The sequence below is a fragment of the Triticum dicoccoides genome, chromosome 7B (genome assembly GCF_002162155.2).
Source record: "Triticum dicoccoides isolate Atlit2015 ecotype Zavitan chromosome 7B, WEW_v2.0, whole genome shotgun sequence".
Classification (NCBI taxonomy): domain Eukaryota; kingdom Viridiplantae; phylum Streptophyta; class Magnoliopsida; order Poales; family Poaceae; genus Triticum; species Triticum dicoccoides.
In genome coordinates, this window is record NC_041393.1 from 591,882,126 (window position 1) to 591,908,965 (window position 26,840).

Genomic DNA, 26,840 nt, shown 5'->3' on the forward strand with positions numbered 1-26,840 from the left:
AGTCTTGTTCTTGCGGATTTTGAGATTGCTGAGTCCTCGTGACTCAGAAGATACTAGCAACCAGTTGCAGGTGCCGATGATATTAGTGTAGGTGATGCAACCGAGCTCAGATGGGAGCTCAATGAAGATCCTGGTCGTTGCTATGTTTCATTTCATGTTGATCAGTAGTGGAGCCCAGTTGGGACGATCGGGGATCTAGCAGTTGGGTTATCTTCTTTTCTTTTGGCTTTGTCCATAGTCGGACTATGTGTGTGCTCTGAATGATGTATGAATTATATGTTCGTTGTGTGAAGTGGCGATTGCAAGCCAACTCTTTATCCCATTCTTGTTCATTACATGGGATTGTGTGAAGATGACCCTTCTTGCGACAAAACCACCATGCGGTTATGCCTCTATGTCGTGCCTCGACACCTGGGAGATATAGCCGCATCGTGGGTGTTACAAGTTGGTAATCAGAGCCATCCCCGACTTAGGACCCCCCCTGCTTGACCGAATCGCTGACGTTGTTGATTCTAGAAAAAAATGTTTTGAGTCTTAGGATATATATCGGAGAGTAGGATTCTTTTTACTCCTCAGTCCCTTCGTCGCTCTGGTGAGGCCTCCTGACGTAGATGTTTTATCTTTCCTCTCCTCAAATTTCACTAAAAAAATTTAGGATCACGCGGGTATCTTGGGATCCTTCCGATATTCTTGTGACGAGAACATTGTTCTTGGTGCCTCCTGACATTTAGTGGTTGTGGAAGTGTCCCGGGGAGTTGAGCTCCGAGGTGTTGTCGTCACAATTTTATCGTTGCAGTTTTGGAATACCTGAGTTTTGCCGACATTGAAAATCTCTTTTATGCAGTTGTTGGTGAGATAACCTCGACGCTTCCCTGTACTGGGGCGGGAGTTAGGGAGTATTTCCATAGCTTGTATAACGGATGCTTTTCGAAGGTTGAAGTACACGATATCCGGAGTTTTCTTGGTTATGTGTTGACGGAAGGATACAGCTGGATGTAGGGATTGTTAGTTTTGGGTGAGATATTTATTACTTCCCCTGTATCCCCAACACCAGATTGCATAACCAGAAAGTTTCGGGAGTTTTATAGGTGGGATTCAAGTAGCTCTAGTTTTTTATTCCTGGCAGATGCGTGATATGAGATTGGGGTTCGACGTCTAGTGGTCCTCCTATCCACGGTGGGTTTTACAGTGGTCTCGTTGTTTCTTAATGAGTCCTTGGCTATGCTGATTCGGGGATGCTTCGTATGTTATGTGCACTGCCTTGTACATGATGGTGATGTACGATCGAGCCCGTGTGGGCCCCACCATGAAAACTTCGTACGAAATCTATATCATATGTTTGTTTCCGGCTTATTCTATAAGCCAAATCCTTTGTTTCGTTTTATTTGTGGTATTTGAGTTGCTTCGAAGTCAAATGTTGAATCCATACCTTTCCTAAACGATGTTGTCATATTGCTATGTGAATAGTAATCCTTCTTGATCATCGAGGTCGTCATGTTAATTCTTTCCAACCGGTGTGCTTCTTTTCAAGTGGATCTGATCATTTCAACATCCGCAAAATCAATTCTAAGTTTTCTCAATGGTATCCATTCCATCTACCCCAAGTTGCCTTTATTTTCCCGCCCTCTCACCCTTAACTTCAAGGACTCATATTTCTTAATCATGTATCATTTTATTTGTGAGAAGTCTCTTCATTCGTTTCTTTCAAAGTTCTTATCCGGTGATTTCCCATGAAGATGCCCAACAGTTTCAAGTTCATCATCCTTCGTTGTTGTTTCTTCTCCGGTGGATCCAATTAAAGCTTGCGGTGTTGATCATACTCTTTTCCTTGTTGCAATGTTTTCTCATGTTGATGCACCTCTTAATCATTCACTTCACGCTATTCATTTGTCCTGGAGTGCTGAAGATATGTCAGAAGATTCGTGCTTTCCATTCTTAACATGTTCAAGCTATTTGGAGATTATTATCTCATTCAAGTCATTTAATTCAACCGGTGTAATCTCTATTCAAAATCGTTCAACGGTGTTTTCTTTTGAGTGGGCCCTAACCCATAGGTTTTTTCCCAGGATCTTACCTGACTCTTCTAATTATCAAGAGCGATTCTCAAATTCATTTGCAAGTTTGGCGTAAGAATGAATTTCATCAGTCAGATGTTTTCCAACATCAATTTCAAATTATTTTCATTGTTGGCTCAACCTCTTTGTTTTTCATTCTCCGGGAGTATCTCAACAATCCATGGTGGTGTTTCTCATCGTCATTTCTCGGATTTTGAAGACCGAAGATGAGTTCCTGTTAAATCCTTACTCGTTCTTCCAAAGATGTGTAGTTCAAGCTTGATGCCATCCTCTCATAATTGTTTTCGATTGTGTGAATTATTTTCATCCATCCGGAGCATTTCATGAGTTGTTTCCATTTTTTCCTCCGAAGGCCATCATGTCATAATTCTTCATTCACGGTGTGTAGCTATCGTTCTCCAAATCTTACCGGTGCATTGTTTAAATATCCTCTAATCAATTCATGATCTCTTCGTTCTCGTGTATCTAAATCCCCTAAAGTATCTTTATTCATTTTCCAATTCTTTGAGGTGAATTGTGCCTTTGCTACTCTCATTTTCAATTCTTACGGTGGTTCATTCAAGATTTCACTTCCTTCATTATCATATCAATTCATTCGTTGTTTCCAAATCCCACCGGTGTTTCCATCAATGGTTTCTCAAGTTTACACTATATCTCTCTTAATCCTTTCTACAAGAATAAGTAGTATGGCAAATCCGTTGCTTGTCATCAATTTAAATTGGTGAAGGATACGCATAACGTAATTCTTATTATTGTTTCATCTAAGTGATCTAGTTTCTTCTTTCAAGAGTTGTTCATCATGTGACATTTCCCGGTACGAGATGTTTCATCTTTTTTTCCGGAGTTCCAAGTTTTCCTCTTTATCTCGTCGCGAAGCTCCATCTAAATTATCGCAAGGCTTCACCTTATGTTTTCAACTTCCCTTTCTTTCTATCATCCTTTTATTACCGGAGTTCTCCATGGAGGTTCTACATGGTGGTTCGTCAAGGATTCCTTTCATTCTCGATTTGTTCTTCAAGATTTCTCTTGAAGTTAAGATCCACCAAGCTTTACTCTAAAATAAACATGGTGTTCAGCACATGTCTTATTTTGAGGAATTCAAGTATTTTTCATCTTGCATTCCAAAGTGCAATTCCTTCTACCTTATCTTCGAGATGGCATTATATCATTCTTGACAATTTCCATTCATGTTTCTCGATTCACATGTTGTCAAGAATGAGGTATTTTTAATCCATTAATCTCTTCGTTGGAGTTATCTTGTGTCATATTTCACCTAAAAGCCTTCCCTAAGGAATGTTGATATTATGGTGCTTATCAATGATCCAAGTTATCTCTCTATCATCTTGGTGGAAGAAGTTTTTCATCTCGTCGGTGTTATCAACTATATTATTTGTTCTGTAGTGGCAGAATTTCGCCTCAATTTGAGAAGTTTTCCATAAGCCCACTACAAGTTTATTCGTTCGTTGTTGGTTTTCCATCAACTCCGTTATAACCTTCTGGAAAGGGTGCTTTCCAAGTTCATTTGTGGCAGAAGTTGGCATTTTCTTCTCCATTCTGTTATTCCAATGATCTATCTTCAATTATTTCTTCCGGGGGCATTGTGATGTTGCTCTTTTCACTCACCATGTCAAATTGTGAAGGTCGTGTTCTTTTCATGCTTATCCATTTAACCGGAGTGTCGTGTCCTCTTTTCAAGTTCTTTTCATCTTATCAAGTCTTGCATCTCTTTTCAACCGGATTGCTGTCTGAATTTGTTCTTCCTTGTTCCTTGTTTATCTCGTTTCAACCAGAGTGGTTCCAATTTCTTCTTGTCCTTCTACTCATCATTCATAGCTTTGCAACCTCCAAGGTTCAAATGGTGTTCCGTGTTTCTATTTTTCTACCGTAGTGCTCTTAATTGGATTCAACTCTGTTATGTTCTTTCTTTCAAATTTTCAACCTCTCAAGGTTCTTTGGTTTCACTCATTGATCGAAGAAGCAACTTTCTTTTACCTCTCCTCTTCCTTTTCCGCATCTCTCCGGTGCCATCCTAGATCTCGGGACGAGATCCTCTTGTAGTGGTGGAGTGTTGTAACACCCCGGATGTAACTTTGCATATTTGTAACTCCAACTCTTGCCATTTCCGGCTATGTGATATGTTATTTCCTTTGTAGTTGGGTTTTGTCTTTTGTTTTGTATTTTATTCATATCATGCATTTCATCTCATGTCATCATCCGCATTGCATCGGCATTGTTTTCTTAAAACTCTTAGTCCGTTCGTAGTTACCGCGTCTCTCGGTTGTTATCGTTGTCCATTCCAAGACCAACCACACACTTGCACACATTGGTCTTATCTCCTGTGCACAGCCACCGACCCCCTATTGCGCGCGTCCGTAAACTGGTCCAAACCCGAACCGGGCTGTCGTGACCGTTGGGTCCGGATCATCCCCAAACATCCCCTATTTGTCTTCGGTTTCTCTTTTGACCTCGCTAACCCATTTATTCCGTACTGCCCGATCGCGATAGGAGGAGCCAAATCATCCCCCTTTTGGTATATATATAGACCAACCCCTACTCAGTCCAAGACCTATTTTCTAGGAGAGCTGTCCCATCCTCCAAATCCCTCCATCGTTGCTGCCAGTTTGTCCCTCCTCGATTTCTTTCCTGCCCAACCAGCCACACCCTCATTGGGATCCCTCCCGATCCACCCATTCCACCAACCATAGACTCCTCTGCTCGATCTCGAGGGGATCACAAGCAGTTCGTCCCTGCCGGCGACCGAACCAACAGGTCCCAGCGCAGTAGCACCCGATCCTCTTGCCCTCCACCTCTCTAGCAGCGCCCGCAGCCAGCTTCTTTCCCGAGTTCCCTGCTCCCGTGCGTGTCCAGCACCTCGAGCCCTCAGTCCAGCGCGCAGGCGCCCGAGCGCCTCCTCACATTGTCCCCGTGCTAATCCGCCAGGCCAGCCATGCTCGCGCCTCTCCTATCTTTCCCTTTCTTCTCCTGGTTTATTTCCCTCTCATGCTCCCTCTCTGTGCAGGAACCGAACAGCACCACCCGGCCATGGATGTCGCCATGGCGCCTCGGCCTCCTCAAGCCCGTTCCCAGCCAGATCCGGACGCCCAGAACCTCGCCGCCCCTTCGCCCCGCTCACCGGAGCTCTGCTCCTAGCCACCGCCGCCCTGTTCGCCTCCTCTGCTTCGCCCTTGCGCGAGGAGGACGACCCAGCGCCATGTCCCTCTTCGCTGTTGACTGGTCCTCGCTCGATCTGGTCGAGTCATCGACCCGGACGCAGCCGTGCAGGCGCAGCTCCCTTTGCTTGTTGACCTCGGCCTCCTCAAGCCTGGCGCCGCCAAACTGCTTCCTCTGCTTCTTCCAGGACGAGCGCTCGCCTGCATGCGTTGGCCGCGTCCATGCTGCATCGACCGTGACCCCCAACCTGGCCTCTTCACCCGCTCGCCTGCCAGGCCGGCCTGCCTTGGCCTCTCCATCGATCTGGTCTTGGCCCATGGTGAGCCACCCCAAGCCCAGCTCCCTAGCAGATTTCGGCCCGATCTATTTTTTTACAGATCTGCGATTTTGGCTATTATCCATGATTTACAGATTTGCAGAAAAACCCTTGCCGTTCATGCATTTAATAACTAATCAATCATGCATGTACATATAAAATGCTTAGAAATTCATCTAGTTTCACAATATCCAACTTTCATCCGTTTTTAAAATGTTTAAAATGTTGTTTGTTTAAATTTGCTCAAATGCCATGCTAAAATGATTTATTTCATAACTAAATAACCGTAGCTCCGAATTAAATAAACTATATATGTAAATTGTCTAGAAAAAAGCATATATTAACTTGGTGCACTTACTTTGCATGTTTAACGAATCTAAAATATGGTTTAGGTCAGAACAGTACCAAACTCAAATTATGCACATGGGGATTTTCCGGAATTGTTGTCTGTTGTTTTCGGCCTCATTTAAACTTTCCTAGATAGGTAGTTTTATTATGTTTCACCTCTTGCCATGTTTGATAACCTTTAATATTGTTGTGTACCTAAACGAGAGCGAACTAAATAACTCGAATGTGGTGTTTCATCAATATGCAACTCGTTGCATATTGAACTCCACTTAACTTGTAGTTTTGTTTGTTGCACTTTGCCATGCCATGCCTCTTTACACCGGACGTGCATCATACTTGATTGTGCATCATGCCATGATGCTTGTGTGTTTACCATGTTATTTGCTTCTTTCCGGTTTGCTTCTCTCGTTAGCTTCGGTTTCGTTCCAGAGTTGTGAGGATTCGTTCGACTACGTCAGTTTGTCTTCTTCATGGACTCGTTCTTCATCCTTGCGGGATCTCAGGCAAGATGACCCTTACCCTCGATATCACTTCTATCTTTGCTTGCTAGTTGCTTGTTCTATCGCTATGTTGCGCTACCTACCACTTGTTTACCATGCCTCCCATATTGCCATGTCAAGCCTCTAACCCACCTTTCCCTAGCAAACCATTATTTGGCTAAGTTACCGCTTTTGCTCAGCCCCTCTTATAGCGTTGTTTGTTGCAGGTGAAGTTGAAGATTGCTCCATGTTGGAACATGATTATGTTGGGATATCACAATATCTCTTATTTAATTAATGCATCTATATACTTGGTAAAGGGTGGAATGCTTGGCCTTTTGCCTGGTGTTTTGTTCCACTCTTGCCGCCGTAGTTTCCGTCATACCAGTGTTATGTTCCTTGATTTTTGTGTTCCTTACGCGGCTGGGTTTATGGGACCCCCTTGATAGTTTGCTTTGAATATAACTCCTCCAGCAAGGCCCAAATTTGGTTTTACATTTTCCTAACAAGCTATAACCTTCGCTTGGGCAGGCCAACTCGAGGGTCATCTTTATTTTAACCCCACCTGGGCCAGTGCTCCTCTGAGTGTTGGTCCGAACCGAGCTACCTGTGGGGCCACCTCATGGAAACTTGAGGGCTGCTTTTACTCGTAGCTTGACTCATCCAGTGTGCCCTGAGAATGACATATGTGCAGCTCCTATCGGGATTTGTTGGCACATTCGGGCGGTCTTGCTGGTCTTGTTTTACCATTGTCAAAATGTCTTGTAACCGGGATTCCGAGACTGATCAGGTCTTTCCGGGAGAAGGAATATCCTTCGTTGGTCGTGAGAGCTTATAATGGGCTAAAAGTTGGGACACCCCTGCAGGGTATAAACTTTCGAAAGCCGTGCCCGCGGTGATGTGGCAGTTGGGAATTTGTTAATGTACGGTTGTAGAGAACTTGACACTTGACTTGATTAAAACGCATCAACCGCGTGTGTAGCCATGATGGTATGTTTTCGACGGAGTCCGGGAAGTGAACACGGTCTTTGTGTTATGATTGTGCATAAGTATTTTTAGGATCATTTCTTGATCACATCTAGCTTCTCAACCATTGCGTTGCTTCTCTTCTCGCTCTTATTTGCGTATGTTAGCCACCATATTTGCTTAGTGTCAGCTGCAACTCCACCTCATTACCACTTCCTATCCATAAGCTTAAATAGTCTTGATCTCGCGGGTTTTGAGAATGTTGAGTCCTCATGACTCACAAGATACTACCAAACAGTTACAGGTGCCGATGATACCAGTGCAGGTGATGCAACTGAGCTCAGGTGGGATCTCAACGAAGATCTTGGTCATTGCTACGTTTCGTTTCATGTTGATCAGTAGTGGAGCCCAGTTGGGATGATCGGGGATCTAGCAGTTGGGTTATGTTCTTTTCTTTTGTCTTCGTCCGTAGTCGGACTTTGTGTGTGCTCTGAATGATGTATGAATTATATGTTCATTGTGTGAAGTGGAGATTGTAAGCCAACTCTTTATCCCATTCTTGTTCATTACATGGGATTGTGTGAAGATGGCCCTTCTTGTGACAAAACCACCATGCGGTTATGCCTCTTAGTCATGCCTCGACACGTGGGAGATGTAGCCGCATCGTGGGCGTTACATCATACCAAGCACGAGGTGCTTGTTTGAAGCCATACAAAGCCTTGTGAAGTTTATACACATAGTCTTTGTGATCGGGGTTAACAAACCCACGTGGTTGTGATACATATACTTCTTCTTGTAGAGGACTGTTAAGGAAAGCACTATTCACATCCATTTGATGTAATGTAAAACCATTGAAAGTAGCATAGGCAAGTAAGATGCGAATAGATTCAAGACGAGCAACGGGAGCAAAGGTCTCACCAAATTCCAAACCTTCAACTTGTGAGTACCATTGCGCCACTATCCTTGCCTTGTTACGGATGATTACACCATTCTCATCTTGCTTATTCTTGAAAATCTATTTTGTTTCAATGACATTGTGTTTCGTAGTTAGTCTCTTGACTAATGACCACACTTGGTTGCGTTCAAAATTGTTCAACTCTTCTTGCATAACAATGAGCCAATCATTGTCCATCATGCATCTTGTACCTTAAGTAGCTCAAAACTAGAGACAAACGAGAGGTGAGCACAAAAGTTTGTTAAATGTTTACGAGTGACTCTACCTTCCGATATGTCGGTAAAAATTTGATCAACATCAACACGACCGGCCACTCGGGGCATCATGGAGGTTAGGTTTCACGAGGTTCAACTTCATGTCCATCATCCACATCCTCAACATATGGATCATTGATGTGTGGTGGAAGATCTTCTTCTTCATATTTTATTTATTGAGGCTCATCAAAATTGCACTTTCTTGTTCTTGCTTTGGTGATGATCTTGCTCTTGAAGATGATCATGGTGAGGAACTTGTTCTTCTTCTTGTACTTGAACTACGGGCATCGGTTGAGCAATAGGAGCTTGTCGTGGTATGGGTGTTGAAGTGGTTTGGTGATGTGTGGAGCTTCTATCTTATTTTTCATCATCATGAGGTTCTTGTTTCATTGGAAGGAGAGCACCAACACCCATGGTCAAAATATCTTGAGAAGAATCTTCTTCACCTACATCACTTAGATCAACTTGCTCTCCATGGGAGCCATTAAATTCATCAAACACCACGTAACAAGTTTCTACAACACATCCATTGGATTTGTTGTTGACTCTATAGGCATGAGAGTTTGATCCATATCCAACAAATATGCCCTCAATTGTTTTGGATTGAAATTTTCCTAACCGTTCTCTTTTGTTGAGGATGAAAAATTTGCACCCAAATACACGAAAGTAGTTGACATTTGGCTTGTTCCCAGTTAGGAGCTTATATGGAGTCTTTTCCAATATTGTGTGCAGGAAGACCCGATTTGATGCATGGCATGCGGTGTTGATAGCCTCGGCCCAAAAACTATGTGGCGACTTGTATTCATCCAACATCGACCTTCCCATCTCCACAAGTGTGCGGTTTTTACTTTCGGCCACACCATTTTGTTGAGGAGTGTATGGTGTGGAATATTGATGCTCAATCCCTTCATCACTAAGAAATTCTTCCAAGGTGTAGTTCTTGACCTCAGAGCCATTATCACTTCTTATTGCCAAGATTTCTTTGTCAAACTTGCGTTGTGCTTGCTTGGCAAAATCAATGGAAGTGATCTTCGTCTCGTCCTTGGATTTGAGGAAAAACACCCATGTATATCTTGAGTAATCATCAACAATGATGAATCCATACTTTTCCCACCAAGACTATCCCAATAAGGAGGCCCAAAAAGATCCATATGAAGGAGCTCCAAAGGCCTTGAAGTGGATACAATATTCTTGGGCGGGTGCTTTGATTTATGTTGCTTCGCGGCTATGCATGCACTACACACACTATTGTAGGATGCTGCTAATGCGACACTACGATCAGAGACCCTTTGATGAAACTATGTGTGATGCATTAATCACAAACGGTGGTGTAAAAACCCATCAAAAAGGGTGCAAAATGTTTGCGATGACAGATGCATCAAACACGGTTTAGATTTTATTTCCGTGTGTGATGTAGGGCATATGGTTTAGTGCAATTAACCATTTGCGATGAGGAGCAACAAAAGAAATGGGCAGCCAGATGAAGGTGTGTGCAATAAACAACATATACGGCATGCGGTTCACGCGGATTTGCACAAAAGAAACGGTCAGCCAAATCAAGGTGTGTGTGATATACGGCATGCGGTTCACGCGGATGAACTGTTTGTGTTGAGACAAGAGAACATAAATGGTTCAATATAACAAGATGTGTGTGATAGGTGGCAAACAGGTCTGTAATCAGAAATGTGTGCGAAGACCGATAATAGCACAAACGATTGCTGCTAATAAGACGTGTGTGTTCTACAATGGGATTGCATACATAACAACAACATATATATTACATGCATGATTAACCAAATTAAACGTCCAATTCATAGGTGGCTACTACAACCATGGCATTTGCACATGCCAATGTAAACTATTACATGCATAATTTCATAGGTGGCTACTACACACATGACACTTCCACACACCAATAAAGTAAACTATATATTGGATGCATGGTTAACTAGCATAAACAATCATCTTATCATCATCTACTTCTTGTGACGCTTGCTCTGCTTGTGGCTCGATCCGGGCTTGTCGATTTGGGTAATGAGGCACTTCCTCATGTCAACGATCCACATGTGCATCTCATAGCATGTGTACAAGCTCTTGGCCGTGAACCTAAGGTGAGGTTCATCCACTCACCGCATCCATACCCTATGCCAGGATACTACACTTGTTCTCTAGGCATCCTGCTTCACCTTTTCGTAGTAGGGGTCGATGATGGACGAGGCAAGTTCGACTAGGGAGTCCTTCTTCATGCTGCCCCAGACCCTGTATTGGTCACGGATTTCGACAAGGTTCTCCCAGGCCAAGCCCGTAACACTGGCCGCTTTTACATCATCGGTGGTTTCCACTGTGGCGAACTTTTAGTCGGTGATGTTGACAAACTTGCTGAAACGGTCGCAAGGCTCTCTAGCCAAGCAGTAGTGGTAGATGAGGACATGATGGCGCATGCACAACACTACAAAAAAAGACACATCCGAGACATTTTGGGCCGAACGAATTTTTTCTATCATACTTATGACACTTCTATGACGATAATTGTGACAAAACCCGGTATCATCATAGATGTGGTGGGCTCCTACTTCTATGACAAAAAATCATGACAAAAAATGGGCTTTTCGTCCTGGGCAGGCCGGAGACGCAGCTGCATGACATTCTTTGGGCCGTCCATGATGGAAAAACCCGTGGTAGAAGCAAGGGCGAGGAAAATTTTGGCGAGTTCCCGGTTACGGTGGGTGGTTGGGGGCGATCGAGCGATTCCTTCGCTATTGCTGCTAACTGAAGCCGATCAATGCTGCCTCTGGATGAACAGTGAGCATTGCAGGGGGGTTAGATGAACAGTGAGCATTGCGCGGGGGCGGGGGGGCTTGGATGAACAGTGAGCGGTGGGATTGGATGAACAGGACCCGTGGCGTTACCTCTGGATGAACAGGACCCCGATCGATCGAGTCGGTTGGGGCTAGATGAACAGAACCCCGTGGAGGGCTGGATGAACAGGACGAGCCCGTGGAGGGTTGGATGAACAGTAGACGGTGGAGGGGTTGATGAACAGTAGCCCGTGGAGGGGTGGTTGAACAGGAGCCCATGGAGAGGGGTGGTTGAACAGTAGACGGTGGAGTAGCGCGCGGTGGAGGCTGGATGAACAGGAGCATGTGGATGAACAGTCATATGTGGAGGCTGGAGGAGGTCGATGGTGGATGAACAGTAGCCCGTGGAGGCGGGAGGCGGTCGACGGTGGAGATGAACAGTATCCCGTGGAGTCCCATTTTGCGGTACGCCACACCCCTCCCGATGAACAGGACCCTCGTTTCGATCGTAGCGCTCCAACACAAGTCCGTTTTGTCCGTTTTGCGGTACGGCACACCCCTCCCGATCAACAGGACCCCCGTTTCGGCCGTAGGACGTCCGTTTCCTTCGTTTTGCGGTATGCCAGACCCCTCCTGATGAACAGGATCCCATTTCGAACGTGGCCGGTCGAACACAAGGCCGTTTCCTCGGTTTACGCCAGGCCTCATTTCCATCGCCTGTTCCATCCAAGCTGGTTGGCTCCCACCCGTTTCGTTGCCTCCCGATGAACACGACGCATTCCATTGCCTCCCCACGAACACGACGCATTCCATTGCCTCCCCACGAACACGACGCATTATGTTTCCTCCCCATGAACACAACAACAATGCAGTTTCTCCGTTCCGACCCAGCCATGTACACGAGCCCTGGCCGTACGTATATATGCGCAAGTAGGCGTTCAAGACCCCGCCCGTGTGTACGTACGTGGTTGTATTTTCTTTCTTGCACACTGGTCGTTGTACGTACGTGTGCATGCTACGTGCGCACCTCTACTACGACACGTGCGCGCCTCTACATCAACTAGTATATATGTACGTACACGTTCGCGACCAGAATGACAACACTACGTACTCTTCGACCAGGTGGGTCCTGACTGTCAGGCACTTCCTCGCGTGCGAAGATGTAGCTGGTGGGTCCCAGCAGTCAGGGGGGCGAATCGTTTTTTTGTTGCCCGGACGCACTTCCTTGCGTGCGAAGATGTATCTGGTGGGTCCCAGCAATCAGGGGGGAAACGTTTTTTTCACAAATTATGGTGGCCCGTCCGGTGGGTCCCTGCTGTTAGGTGGAGGAATAATTATTTTCTGCGTAATAAGGAGGCACTTCCTTGCAGCTGTCGTGGGCCCAGCTGCCAGCCTTTCCATGTATAGTACTATTTCGATGGAAGTTGGCCGTTGACCACATTGACCACGCCGCGCCGAGAGCACCACGGCGGTGGATGATGGCGAGGCCTAGCAAGGGGACAACACGGAGCCGGGGAAGACACAGCAGCGGAAGCCCGCGCGGAGAGGAGTACGAGGGTTCACTGGTTCGGCTACGGTGTGAGGCTGCCGTCGCTGCAGAATAACAGGGGGTGTGGGTGAGTAGAGGGATGCCCTGGCCAGCGGTGGGAGTAGTAGGGGGCGGTGAGGCCTGCACGGTAGCACAGCCGGCCATAGGAGGCGGGAGCAGGCGGTGCCGCCGGCGCTGCTTTGGCAGCTGGAGCAAGAAGATCAGAGATTGAAGAAACACGATGGCCGTTGGATTGACATCCAACGGTTACGTTTGCTAGAATCGTTAGTTAACGTATATAATAACTAAAAAAATCTTGCATACGCGTCAACTTAACAGGCCCACAAGTCAGACCACTCTTTTTTTTAATAATTTATATATTGCTCATTGCAACTTCTTATGCAATTTATTGCAGTAGTTTTTTTTGGTTGGCCAGGGCCAATTTCGCATATTTCTGTGGGTTCCAAACTATTTTTAATACCAAAATGTCGATCTAGATTTAAAGTACTTTGAAGATATATTTAAATAAGGTTAATGCCCAGTGAAATAGGAATCTGGAAATGTGAAAAAATTCAGAAATTATAAAGTAATTGCCAATTCGTTATCTGTTTTTATATTTACAACCCATTTCTTATTACTTTCAAGATTTGCAGGCGTCTTGAAAGAGTTGCAGCCCATTAGGCCGTAGAAAAATAAGTAGGCCTAGATTGGGTATTTTTCAGAAAAAAGAAACTGGGCTCATTTTCACAAATAAAAAATAGTTGGGCTGGTCACATGGTGAACATAAAATATAAGCCTGGGTTAGACGGGCCAGAGCCCAGTTCAAACCATGCTCCGTCTCAACAATAACAAAAAAATACTGCTCGAGCAGCTACGTCCCAGTTGTCAGCCGATCTTGTGTTGTTCTCTTGTTTATTGACTATATACGCTCACAATGTCATGGGTCCCAGATGTCAGGAAAACACTAGGATGAAGCATTTTATTTTTCCATACGCTGACATGGTGGGCCCCTACTATCATCCTCTCCATGTACTTCTGCCGATTCCTATTGTTTGTTGACCATGTTGACAAGGTGAGAGGGCGGCACCGCGGCGAGTGCACCAAAACACGCGGAGGACGTCGGCGTTAACGATTTAGGAGATGGTGGGGCGGCGATGCGTGCGCTGAGGCACAGCCAGCCATGGGAGGCGGAAGCAGGCGGCCCCGCCGGCGCTGGTTCGGTTTTGGCGGCTGGAGGAAGACAGGACTGAAGAAACACGATAGACTGTAAAAGCAGCAGGAGTACTTAAAAATCTTAACTGAAACCAGCATGGGCACTTAACAACCAAAGCTGAAAGCAGTATGAGTACTTATACAGGTTCAACCGTACAAAGCACGCCTCGAACAGAACTACTTTGCCTACAGTTAACCAAGGGTGAGGCCGCCAAGCCCCAAGACAAGGCCCTGGCGCCACCCCGCGTATCCACAACCTTCTAAAAGTGGCTTCATCTCGCAATGTGGTCAATAAACAGGATATACGCTTTAGAGCCATGGAAAAGCATGAACATAATCTTCTGTCCTATTCTCCAAGATGGACGGGCCTTCATTATTTGAGAACACCCATGAATAAGTATCTTTTCACCTCCAAGGGGAATTGAGTAGGTCGACATAAACATCATGTTGTGACCAAGAGCAAGTCTGACCCGACCATGGTCAGGCATCTTTATAGGAACAATAGAACTGGGCAACCCAACCAAGAAGATCACAACTGTAAAACTGTGTATAAGCAATAGTTTACGAACAACATATATAACAGAAAACAGTCTGTACCATAAGTTTCTCGACACAGTTGGACATGTTCAACAAGTGTAGTAGTGGCACACATATCCCATGTGGCGTTCCACCATTGAAACACCCCACAAGGACCTCATGACGATCAATAAAGTGTAGGAACTTGTGGATGTAGTCCCAGTCAACTTCAGTGCCATTAGTAACAGCCGAGTTATTACAGAATAAAAAACAAGCAGCCTGCTTAACTCTGAAAAAACCTACACATGCCACCAATTATAAGAAAATATTAGTTAGAAGTAGCATCTTCGTGAGAGATTCGTTGCTACTTCTAAAGTTAAATTGTGATTAAGAAGTAATCAAGGAAACAAGCAAGAACCAGATACAAAACTAACATGGATGAACAATTGGAACGACGTCGGGGTGGAAGATTGCAGTGAAGATGAGACCAGGTTCTGCTATTTCCATCAACATTCGTGCACGAACTTTCAGTCTGTAACACTTGAGAAAGTTTATCCAAGTTCGGCCATAAAAAAAGCAGTGATCTTCTTGGTTCATGAACCCAACTCGGAACCTATATACATGGCTTGTCTTCACTGTGACCATTAAACTAGTGTATTCAGTTATGGCAAGGCCGAGCATCTTGAGTACATGTGTTCTGGCAGAGCAAATAATGCACTGCAGGAAAAATAATATGAGAACACAATGTATTCCCTATCCAAATCTCGAAATAACTTCCTCCTTCACGTCAGTGTTGACCATCGTACTAGTACTACCTTTTATCCTAATATAGCAATCCAAATTTCCAAATTAGTCGATAGCATGTTCAAAAAAACCACCCTCCCGGATAGAAAAGAGGATTCTAGGAACATACTATGCACGTTTTAAAATCCTGTGTTAGGATGAGAAGGAACAAGTGCGGCGTCGCGCCGAGGGCGTAGAAACCTATAGGATCCTCGCACTTTGGGACTGCAAATGAAACACACTAGATTCGGTAGGAAGAAAAATGCATCAACAGCGGCGGCTGCCATCCTTGGATTACCTGCAACCAAGGGACTTGGATTTATCGGGGATGGATGAAGAATCTGTACCTAGTTCTCCATGAGAAAACCCTATGCAATCGCCAAGAGGGGGTTTTGTCTAAACAAGCAGATGAGGGAGAAGGGGATTCAGGCCCAGTGAAATATTGCTTCTACATCCGTCCAGCTTACTGCTAAATCTGGAACCGGGGTGATTTGATGGCTCATTGGGCATTACTATGGCGCTACGACCGGGGTGTGTCTACCGTGCAGTTGTGGACTCTAATTTGTGCATATGGCACATGGACCCCATTGCCGGTTGCCCCACATATCAGCGAAAGGAAGTAGAAAGACAGGAGTAACTAGTTCCACATAAATATATTTTTGACAGAGAGATACTCCCTTCTTAAAGAAATATACAAATCTTTTATATCACAATTTTATACATAAGAAAAATCAAGGGGAATATATATATTCTCTATTTTTTTCTTAAAAAAGCAGAGTAGGTGATGATGGTGTGCCTGCCATCCTGCAATATAGGCCGTCCGATTTATATCTATTGGATAGGAAGAAAACTATGACAATTTACCCGCACTCCTCTCCACATTTGCAGATAAGGCCTTCCCTCATTCATTTTTTTCTCCCACAAGATAAACTACTCATACAAATGCATCTTGATGTTTCGTGCAATGCACGGGTATCTTGCTAGTAACTAAAAAAACAAAGTTGTTTTTAACACAGTATAGACGAGTTGGTGATGATGGTGTGCCTACCATCCTGCAATATAGGCCGTCCGGTTTATATCTGATGGATAGGAAGGAAATTATGGCAATTTTGCAAAAAGGTACCCACACATCTCTCCACATTTGCAAATAAAGCCTTCCCTTGTTCATCCTTTTCTCTCACAAGATAAAATACTCATACAAATGCATCTTGATGTTATGTGCAACGCACTTGCACTATGGGGGTTCAGCTAAGAATATAATACTCAGACAGGCTCACGGTTCTGGACTTTGGGCCGCAGGCCCACCCTGCATGTTTGGGGGGGCATGTGTTCTACCTTAGTGCTTTTCATATTGCAAGCTATTGGTATGGCACTGGTTTTAGATGATGTCGCAAGGCGAATACACAAAATTGAATAAAGCACGACAGCTGTTGGAATGAAATCGAACGACAGTTCCTAACCAGCAATGAGAGTTGCAATCCTATCAACGATATACCATGTGATAAATAATATTGTCTTACTACTTGTACACACAGGACACTTGTTTTACCGTGCTAGATTATTACATCAAAATCTCTCGGAGGATAGATCAGTTCGGCAGTCGCGTGCTGCTACCAAAGAATTTCAAAGTTGATTTGGACCAGCTCTCATTGCCGAGAAAGTTCGATTTTGACATCATCCCCTACCGCAAGATATGATTTAGATTTGAACCTTGACCATCCTTTAGCATCAATCATCATGCGACCATCCTTTGTACTTACGGTATATTGAGCAGGTTCATTCACACCAAGGCTGCGCATGGTAAGAGAAACTTGTCCGCGGTCGCTCGGATTGTTGAACGACTCGCTCGTTGCTCTAGGACTTCTCTGTTTTTAAACAAGAAGACATACCCAAACAGTTAGATCAACATAGTGAATCATGTGAAACAACATGGAAAGAAAAAAGAACAAAGCACTTGGGCGGCCAATGCTTACCAAGAAGGTGGACATGTCGGTTTTTGTAAGGACTTTGGTATATGAAGTGCGAACTGTAGCCCAATCTATTGCTGGTGCAACTGCTCGTTCGATTGCTGCTGCACGGGCCAGAGCAGATGCAAGTGCAAGTGTTGGTGCAGGTGCCGAAGCCGCTGCTGCTGCTGGAGATGGTGCTCCTCGTAGAGCTGGTGCCGGTTGAGGGAGTCCTAGATAAGGGGGTATCCGGACAGCCGGACTATATACTTCGGCCGGACTGTTGGACTATGAAAATACAAAATTGAAGACTTCGTCCCATGTTCGGATGGGACTCTCCTTGGCGTGGAAGGCAAGCTTGGCGATTCGGATGTAGATCTCCTTCTCTGTAACCGACTCTGTGTAACCCTAGCCCCCTTTGGTGTCTATATAATAAACCAGAGGGTTTAGTCCGTAGGACACAACAACAATCATACCATAGGCTAGCTTCTAGGGTTTAGCCTCTCTGATCTCGTGGTAGATCAACTCTTGTAATACTCATATCATCAAGATCAATCAAGCAGGAAGTAGGGTATTACCTCCATCGAGAGGGCCCGAACCTGGGTAAACATCATGTCCCCAGTCTCCTGTTACCATTAGCCTTAGACGCACAGTTCGGGACCCCCTACCCGAGATCCGCCGGTTTTGACACCGACATTGGTGCTTTAATTGAGAGTTCCTTTGTGCCGTCGCTGTAAGGCTTGATGGCTTCTCCAACCTTCAACAACTCCGTCCAGGGTGAGACTTTTCTCCCCAAATAGATTTTTGTGTTCGGCGGCTTTGCACTACGAGCCAACTCGCTTGGCCATCTAGAGCAGATCGACAGCTACGCCCCTGGCCGTCAGGCCAGCTTCGGGAACCTAAACTATATTGCCGAAATCCATGGAGACTTGTTCTTCAATGGATTCGAGCCCACATTAGGAGCGTCGAACGATCGCCACGCGCATGACATAGATCTGCCGTCGGACAGTATTCGGCATATCGCCCCTGCCATGGCTCCGGACTTTGATCCAGAGCAGATCGTGCCATCCAAGGACGGGTGGATGGACCCCGCCATGGAGGCCGCACACCTATCGGCGTTGAAGCCGAACACAGACTCCGCTTCTAAGGAAATCTATGTCTCCGGACCCCCAGACTTGTTCTCAGTCGTAGGTCCCGGACCGCGTGCATCCGTGCCCATCGAATCTGATTGGGCTCCAGTCATGGAATTCACCGCCGCGAATATCTTCCAGCACTCCCCCTTTGGCGATGTGCTAAATTGGTTAAGGTCTCTCTCTCTCTCTATTAGGAGACTCCTGGTCGAACTATATCCAGCCCGAGTGGGGAACGGATGACGAAGAAAATCGCCTCCCACCCACCACCACTTCATAGCCACTATCAATGACCTAACAGACATGCTTGATTTCGACTCCAACGACATCGGCGGTATGGATGTCGACGCAGGGGACGATCTGGAACCACCGCCCACGGGGCGCTGGACAACCACTTTATCATATGACATCTACATGGTGGACACGCCCAAGGAAGACAACGGTGACAAGACAGACACGATGGAGGGATAAACCCCTCGGACAAAATAAAAAATGACGGTGCAGGCGCCACTCTAAGTCCAGTCACAATAAAAATAGCGATAACAGCGTGAGGAAGAACGACAATCCGGTTGACTCCAAAGGCGACAATTCGAACCCAGCAACACGGCAAGAAGATCCAGGCCACACCGAACAAACGCCCGATCACAGCGATCCTGAGGGCCGAAATCATCAAACTACCCACAGAGGGGAGGACAGTCCGGTTGATGATACATTCATCATCCCGGAAAAACGTGTGAAGCAAGATAACCTCCGCAGAAAGCTTCTAGCCACGGCGAGGAGCCTGAAGAAGCAGAAGCAAAGGCTTAAAACCACGCAGGAGACGCTCAACTGAAGATGGAACAAGGTGCTAGACACCGAAGGAAAATGTGGCAACGATCGCCATACAAAGAGCTACCCAAAGCACAAACTGCTACCCAAATTTGACAACGAGGCCGCAGCGCCCATTCTGCCAAAGAACAATACGGCCACTCGGCCGGACCAACCACCTCACGGCCGCGATAGAGCAGCCACTGATACCGCACACGATTTACGTGAGCTCCTGGACAAAAAGGCCAGTGCGGCCAGGTCCATTTACGGGTCCAGAGGACATGCTCCGACGCGGGATTATGGTCACCACAATGATCATACTGATCGAATACCAGTCCAGAGTCAACACCAGGCGCAACAACAGCCGACAGCATGCTGTGACACGGCCAGATACAAAGGGGCTGTGCACCCCGTGTGCTTCACCGATGAGGTGCTGGATCATGAATTTCCACAAGGATTCAAACCCGTGAATATAGAGGCATACAACGGAACGACGGACCCTGGGGTCTGGATTGAAGATTTTATCCTTCACATACACATGGCTCATGGGGATGACCTCCACGCCATCAAATACCTTCCCATAAAGTTGAAAGGACCAGCTCGGCATTGGCTGAAGAGCGTCCCCAAAAACTCAATTGGAAGTTGGGAGGAACTTGAGGATGCTTTCAGGGCCAACTTTCAAGGAACCTATGTCCGGCCGCCGGATGCAGACGATTTAAGTCACATAATACAGCAGCCCGGAGAGTCAGCCCGCAAGCTTTGGAACAGATTCCTCACTAAGAAGAATCAAATTGTCGACTGTCCGGATGCCGAAGCTTTAGCGGCCTTCAAACACAGTATCCGAGACGAGTGGCTTGCCAGACACCTCGGCCAAGAAAAGCCAAGGACAATGGCAGCCTTAACAAGCCTTATGAAACGCTTTTGTGCGGTCGAAGACAGCTGGTTGGCCCGTAGAGGCACCAGTGACCCGGGCACATCCGAAATTCGAGATGGAAATGGGAGGCCACGGTGCACTAAGCACAATTGTCGGAATGACGATAGTCCGAACAACACGGCGGTCAACACCGGATTCAGGGGCTCTCGACCCGGTCAAGGAAAGAAGCCATTCAAAGGCAGTAAAGAGGGACCATCTGGCCTGAATAAAGTCCTGGACAGATTGTGCCAAATCCATGGCACTTCCGACAAACCTGCAAATCATACCCACAGAGAATGTTGGGTCTTCAAGCAGGATGGCAAATTAAAAGCCGAACACAAGGGAAGGGAAACACCAAGCGAAGACGAGGATGAGCCTCGCCAGCCAAACACGGGGGGCCAGAAAAAATTCCCACCAGAAGTCAAAACGGAAAACATGGTACACGCAACTCACGTAGAGTTCGTCCCCCCCAAACTGAATCCCTGGGTGGCCTGCCCGATCACTTTTGATCACAGGGACCACCCGACCAGTATTCGGCACGGAGGATCCACTGCCTTGGTGCTCGACCCAATAATTGATGGATACCATCTCACTCGAGTCCTAATGGACGGCGGTAGTAGTCTCAATCTAATATATCGAGACACCATCCACAAGATGGGGATAGACCCATCCAGAATAAGCCAAAATAGCGCCACCTTCAATGGAGTGATACCAGCTGTTGAGGCCCACTCCTGGGGCTCCCTCGTATTAGAAGTGACAATCGGTTCTCCCGACAACTTCAGAAGCGAGGAACTACTCTTCAACATCGCTCACTTCAGCAGCGATTATCATGCATTACTCGGAAGAACGGCCTTTGCTTGCTTTAACGCAATACCGAACTACGCCTGCCTTAAACTTAAGATGCCCGGTCCACGTGGCGTCATAACGGTTAGTGGAAACACAGAGCAGTATGCGGTAGCTCCTATTGCCGGACTCTAGGCGGCCTCTCCTGCTTGAACGCATGATCGGTCGTTCAGACCACGGACATGGCTAGACGATTCTGGTGCACCACCATCAACAACAACAACATCCTGGATAAACCCTGGCTGGGTGCTAAACATATATCCCCATAAATGGTACTAGGGGCTGTTAACACATAATAAAGCCCACAATTCGGCTTGCCTTATCAATAGGCCAATATCTCATATTTCTAATACCCATTGAGAATAACCAAATTCCCGCACGCTTACTCCTCTTTATGAGTTTTCGTTTTCACAGACATCATTCGTGCGACACCCTTCCAGGATACGGCACAACAGAGACAAAGGCGCAAACGTGCAGCAGGGCCCCGCTCAAAGGTTTCTCTTTAGATTAAGCCCCTGTGTAAACCTTCTTTACTGTCTTTTGTTGCTTGACATCCCGTGGGTATTCAATACACCCATAGTGGATACTGGTGTCATAGGTTTTTCGCCATGACAGATCAATGCGCGTACCTAGAATTACAGGGTCAAGGGTGTTATTCAGCCCAGTATATGTTATAAAGTCCAAATACCTTCGGGGGTGTTCGGCGTCGCGAGTTTGGCCTTATATGCATCAGCTCTGAATCATGTCTTTGGTCAAATGTTGGGTCAGCCTGGCTCCTGGGTTTGCTGCCTTATGTTCTGTTCTATCGGCTAAGGCGGCCAAAGGAGAACTACTGCGATTGTGCCCTGGTTATTCCAGATGAGCACCTCAGTAGAGAAAGCCAAAAATTGACTCTCATGATACAGCAAGAGACTCGTCAACCACTCGAGGACTCATCGGAATCTATAGGATTCCCCCGCATCAACGAAGGACCGGTTTCCTGGTCAAGTACGCGCACCGTATCCGGATGCATGCAGAAGTACCAGGGGCTACATAGTAGCCCCACCTTTCAACTCCTATGGCTAAGTGAAAGTGTTACAGCTATATAGTCCGGTTGCCTGGTTCGACGTGCGCTCACCTCCTTAATGGACCAAGACGTTGGATCAAGTGTGTTTACGCATATTTTTTCGAACACCCCCGCATTATATGCGTGGGGGCTAAAGGGAACGACTGCTAAATTTCACGTTATATGCATACATAAACAGCCACACAGGAGACACTATAATACTTTTAGGCAAAAGTATAAAAACAGCCTCTATAATTAAACACATATTTTTTTACAATTAATAGACTCTTCACTCGAACATGACATTCTTCGAGCACTGAGCCTCTATTCTACGAGCACCTTCTATGACCTGCTCAAAATAGTGCTCGGCTGGGTCTTGGCTTCCTGCCGGACCACGGGTTGCAATGCTGGTGGCCTCCATATCCGCCCAATATGTCTTCACACAGGCAAGAGCCATCCGTGCACCCTCTATGCACGTCGACCTCTTCTTGGCGTCTATTTGCACTCTGGCACCAAATAATTGTTGCACCAAACCAAAGTAACTGTCCGGCTTCGGTCCCCTCGGCCACAGATGGTCTATTACAGACCTCATTGCAAGGCCGGACAGCCTATGGAGCTTGGCTATAGCGTCCATCTTCTCACTCGATGGTAATGAGCGCGCTGGGGCATTAAATTGCGATCAGAACAGCCTTTCCATTTCGTTATCTTTATGATCCTTGAACAACTTGGTCGCATCAGCTGCACTCTTCGCCAAGTCCGCATACTCATCTGCAGCGCTCCATAGCTTATGCAACGGATCATACTTTGGATCTAAAAACTTCATCCGCAACAAATAAGGATTTCCAGCCGCGATTTCTCCGGCTTGTTGAAGTTCCTCCCGCGTGTCTCTAATTTCAGAGCGCATCTCCTTTGCCGAATCCAGCGCCTTCTTTAGATCAGCCGCCTTTGCCTAATTCTCCTTCTCGAGAAGCTCATACCGACTGGCGGCGTCCCTCAGCTCCACAACCATTTCGGCTATCTTTTCTTCGCTTCGGAGATGAGTAGCCTGTTCGGCTTTCAAATCTTCAGCTACCTTTAGGGCAGCCGCATTGCTGACTCGGGCTTGTTCCTTGGCTAGGGCAAGCTCCGCCCTCAGGGCCTCAATGGCAGCAGCTCCGCCTGCAGCCATATCACATCATATTAATATTTCAACCTTCTTACAATTTCTTACAGCAAATGTGGATATAAGAGTGTATACTCTGCGACTCCTCAAATCGCTTGTTTACAAGCGTGATGTCGGTATCCACCATGTCAATCTATCGCCTCAATTCGGTGCATTCAGCGGTCTGGTCTATCGCCAGACCCTTAGCAACCTGCACATCAATACGAGTGCGATGATTACCTGGGAGTGTGATCCTCCATTCGCCGCCATCGGCTGGCAACCACAATCTCAGGGGCTTCTATCTATACAGAGCACATCTATCGCGTGCGGTGCAACCAAAAAACTGTGTATTTTGTTGCTTACCTCAAAGCCTTTTAGCGAGCTCCTAAAAGCTTCATTTAACCCGCTTGTGGCGGAGGAAATTTTCTCCAACACCGTACCCATTAGTGTACGGTGATCCTCCGAGAGAGCAAATGACTACAAGAGGTCCGTCAGTATGTTTGGCCGGACACCGGACTCACCCAGACCCTTTTCATTGTCCCCCACAGGAGCCGAACGCGCTGGGCTCGGGGTGGCCGAAGTATTAGCTTCTGGCCTCAGTGGATCGGGACTCCTCCGTGACGACACCTGAGGGTGCCTGCCCCATGGGGCAGAGAGGTAGGTGGGGTTTCACTCTCCATCATCTCCGGAAGAACATCCCCCGAGGACGAACCCTGTTGAGACGAACTGCTAGCCGGACTGCAAAAAATAGGTCCTGGTTATTACTCTCATAGGAAAAAGCAATAAGCTTCTTGTTTATTAAACTTACATCTCGGTGGAGGGCTGGCCAGTTAGCGGGCACGGTGCGGTAGGAACGCCGTTTGGGGCAGGGCAACTTTGGGGCAGGGCCCTTTGGTGAAGTTTTCTTCCCTTGTTTAGGCGGCCCTCTTCTTCCTGTGGGGGGAGGAAACCTCAGATTCACCTCCCCGATTCTCCTCCTCCGTGGAGACATTAATTTCCCTGGTTCAGATGCACAATGTGTGAGGCTCACTCTTGGCTTCTCCACTCTTCCCTTCATCTTCCTCCGATGGCACTTGACTTATCGCCCGTTTAAGCATCCTGGCTATTGCCGGACCGGGCGAGCCTTTGGGAAGTGGGGCCGGACACCTAATTCTCTCCGCCTTAGTAAGCCAATCCTAGTCGCGGACAGTTTTTCAGAACAATGTTATGACAAATATAAACGAAGTGTTCGGTCACAGGGTTACTTACTTGGGTATCTGGGCGGTTGCAGCTCAGGCCCACATCCTCGGTCCTATCCAGACACTTTAATCATGGTCCGAAGAACAACTTATACATTCCTTCAGGTGTCATGCCGAAGAAGTGTTGTATGATTCACGGACCTTCCAGATTGAACTCCCACATCCGGAGAGGTCGACGTTTACACGGCAGGGCCCACTGAACTAGCATTACTTGGATTATTTTGACAAGACTAATGTCCCTCTCGAGAAGCTCCCGAATGCGGCTCTACAGCGTCGATACATCGTTTGCAGGCCCCCAGTCCAGTCCCACATTGGCCCACGATGCCATTTGAGGTGGAGGTCCCGAGCGGAAGGCGGGGGCGGCCGCCCACTTTGAGCCTCGGGGAGCTGTGACATAGAACCACCTTCGTTGCCATAGATCGGATACCTCCGTGAAGGAGCCTTCGGACCATGGGGCCTCGGTGTTCCTGCTTATTGTGGCACACCCACACTCTGCGTGCCGCTCCTCGATCACCCTCGGCTTCACATTGAAAGTCTTGAGCCATAAGCCAAAGTGTGGGGTGACATGGAGGAAGGCTTCGCACACGACGATAAACGACGAGATGTGAAGAATGGAGTCCGGAGCTAGATCGTGAAAATCTAACCCATAATAGAACATGAGCCCTCTCACGAAGGGATCAAGAGTCAAGCCCAAGCCCCGGAGGAAGTGAGAGACAAATACGACGCTCTCGTTGGGCTCGGGAGTAGGGATAACTTGTCCAGGGGCGGGAAGCCTGTGCTTAACATCAGCAGTCAAATACCCGGACTCCCTGAGCTTCACGATATCCTCCTCTGTGACAGAGGAAGCCATCCACTGGCCTTGATGGTCGGATCCGGACATGATCGAAGATCCGAGGTGCTTGAGCTTGAGCTTTGGGTGTTGGAACTCGAAGTGCGGAAAGGCGCAAGCATGGAGGTAAAGGGATAGGCCTCGACCCCTCTATAAAGGGGGAAGAATATCAAGCATCCCCGGCGTAACCGTTCGGGACTTGCCTAAAAACACGGAGTCATGCCAACAGGCACGGTTGGATTACCCATACCCGTATTGATGAGGATCCCACGATAAGAGGGGCGCGATCTCTGCAGCGACAAGATGTGCCAAAGGAACCGCCTCGTAATGTGTGCGGTAGCTGGTTATAAAAACGGTTCGAATAAAAGGCGGGCAATGGCGTGATGTCACGCTACGAGGAGCTATCAGCAGATTAGATACGTGGATTATTGTTCTCTCTACGACGGTATGTGAAGTTTGCCTTGTAGAGCCGGACACGGTCCTTATGTTCGGAATTTATCTTGGAGTATTCGGAGATGGAACCCGCCTCGCAATGCCGAAGACAATCTACGTGTTGGACTCGTCGTCATTGAAGCCTGGTTCAGGGGCTACTGAGGGAGTCCTGGATAAGGGGGTATCCGGACAGCCGGACTATATACTTTGGCCGGACTATTGGACTATGAAGATACAAGATTGAATACTTCGTCCCGTGTACGGATGGGACTCTCCTTGGCATGGAAGGCAAGCTTGACGATTCGGAAGTAGATCTCCTTCTCTGTAACCGACTCTGTGTAACCCTAGCCCCCTCTGGTGTCTATATAAACTGGAGGGTTTATTCCGTAGGACACAACAACAATCATACCATAGGCTAGCTTCTAGGGTTTAGCCTCTCTGATCTCGTGGTAGATCAACTCTTGTAATACTCATATCATAAAGATCAATCAAGCAGGAAGTAGGGTATTACCTCCATCGAGAGGGCTCGAACCTGGGTAAACATCGTGTCCCCAGTCTCCTGTTACCATTAGCCTTAGACGCACAGTTCGGGACCCCCTACCAGAGATCCGCCCGTTTTGACACCGACACCGGTGCCGGAGCAGGTGTCGGTGTCGATGCCCGATCCTCCGGTAGATCAGACTGATCCGCTAATGCAGTCGGTTCCCAATCCTCAGCTGGATCAGACTAAGCTGCTGCCGCTGCCAGTGCTAGAGCAACTGTCGATGCTCGATCCGTTGCTGAAGGTGTTACCGATGTGCGAGACAGTGGCGATCGTGTCTGGTCTACTATGATCAGCTTTCTAACTTGACTAGGATCCGTCATCATGATCCAGTTTTTTTCTTCATTTCTTTTAAACGCGAGAAGGAGTAATTGTGGCGTCTTTGTTAAACCAAACTGCAGTTCATCATAGGGATTCAACATGTACTCAAACAACAGACTGATCCAATTTTTTCCAGTAATATAAGTGATGGACAGTGCCTTCGTTACTCACACGACATAAGACGTGAAACCTGCAAAAATAACCATCGTAGAGCAAACGAAATGGTTTATTCTGTGATGAATCTCACATGGCA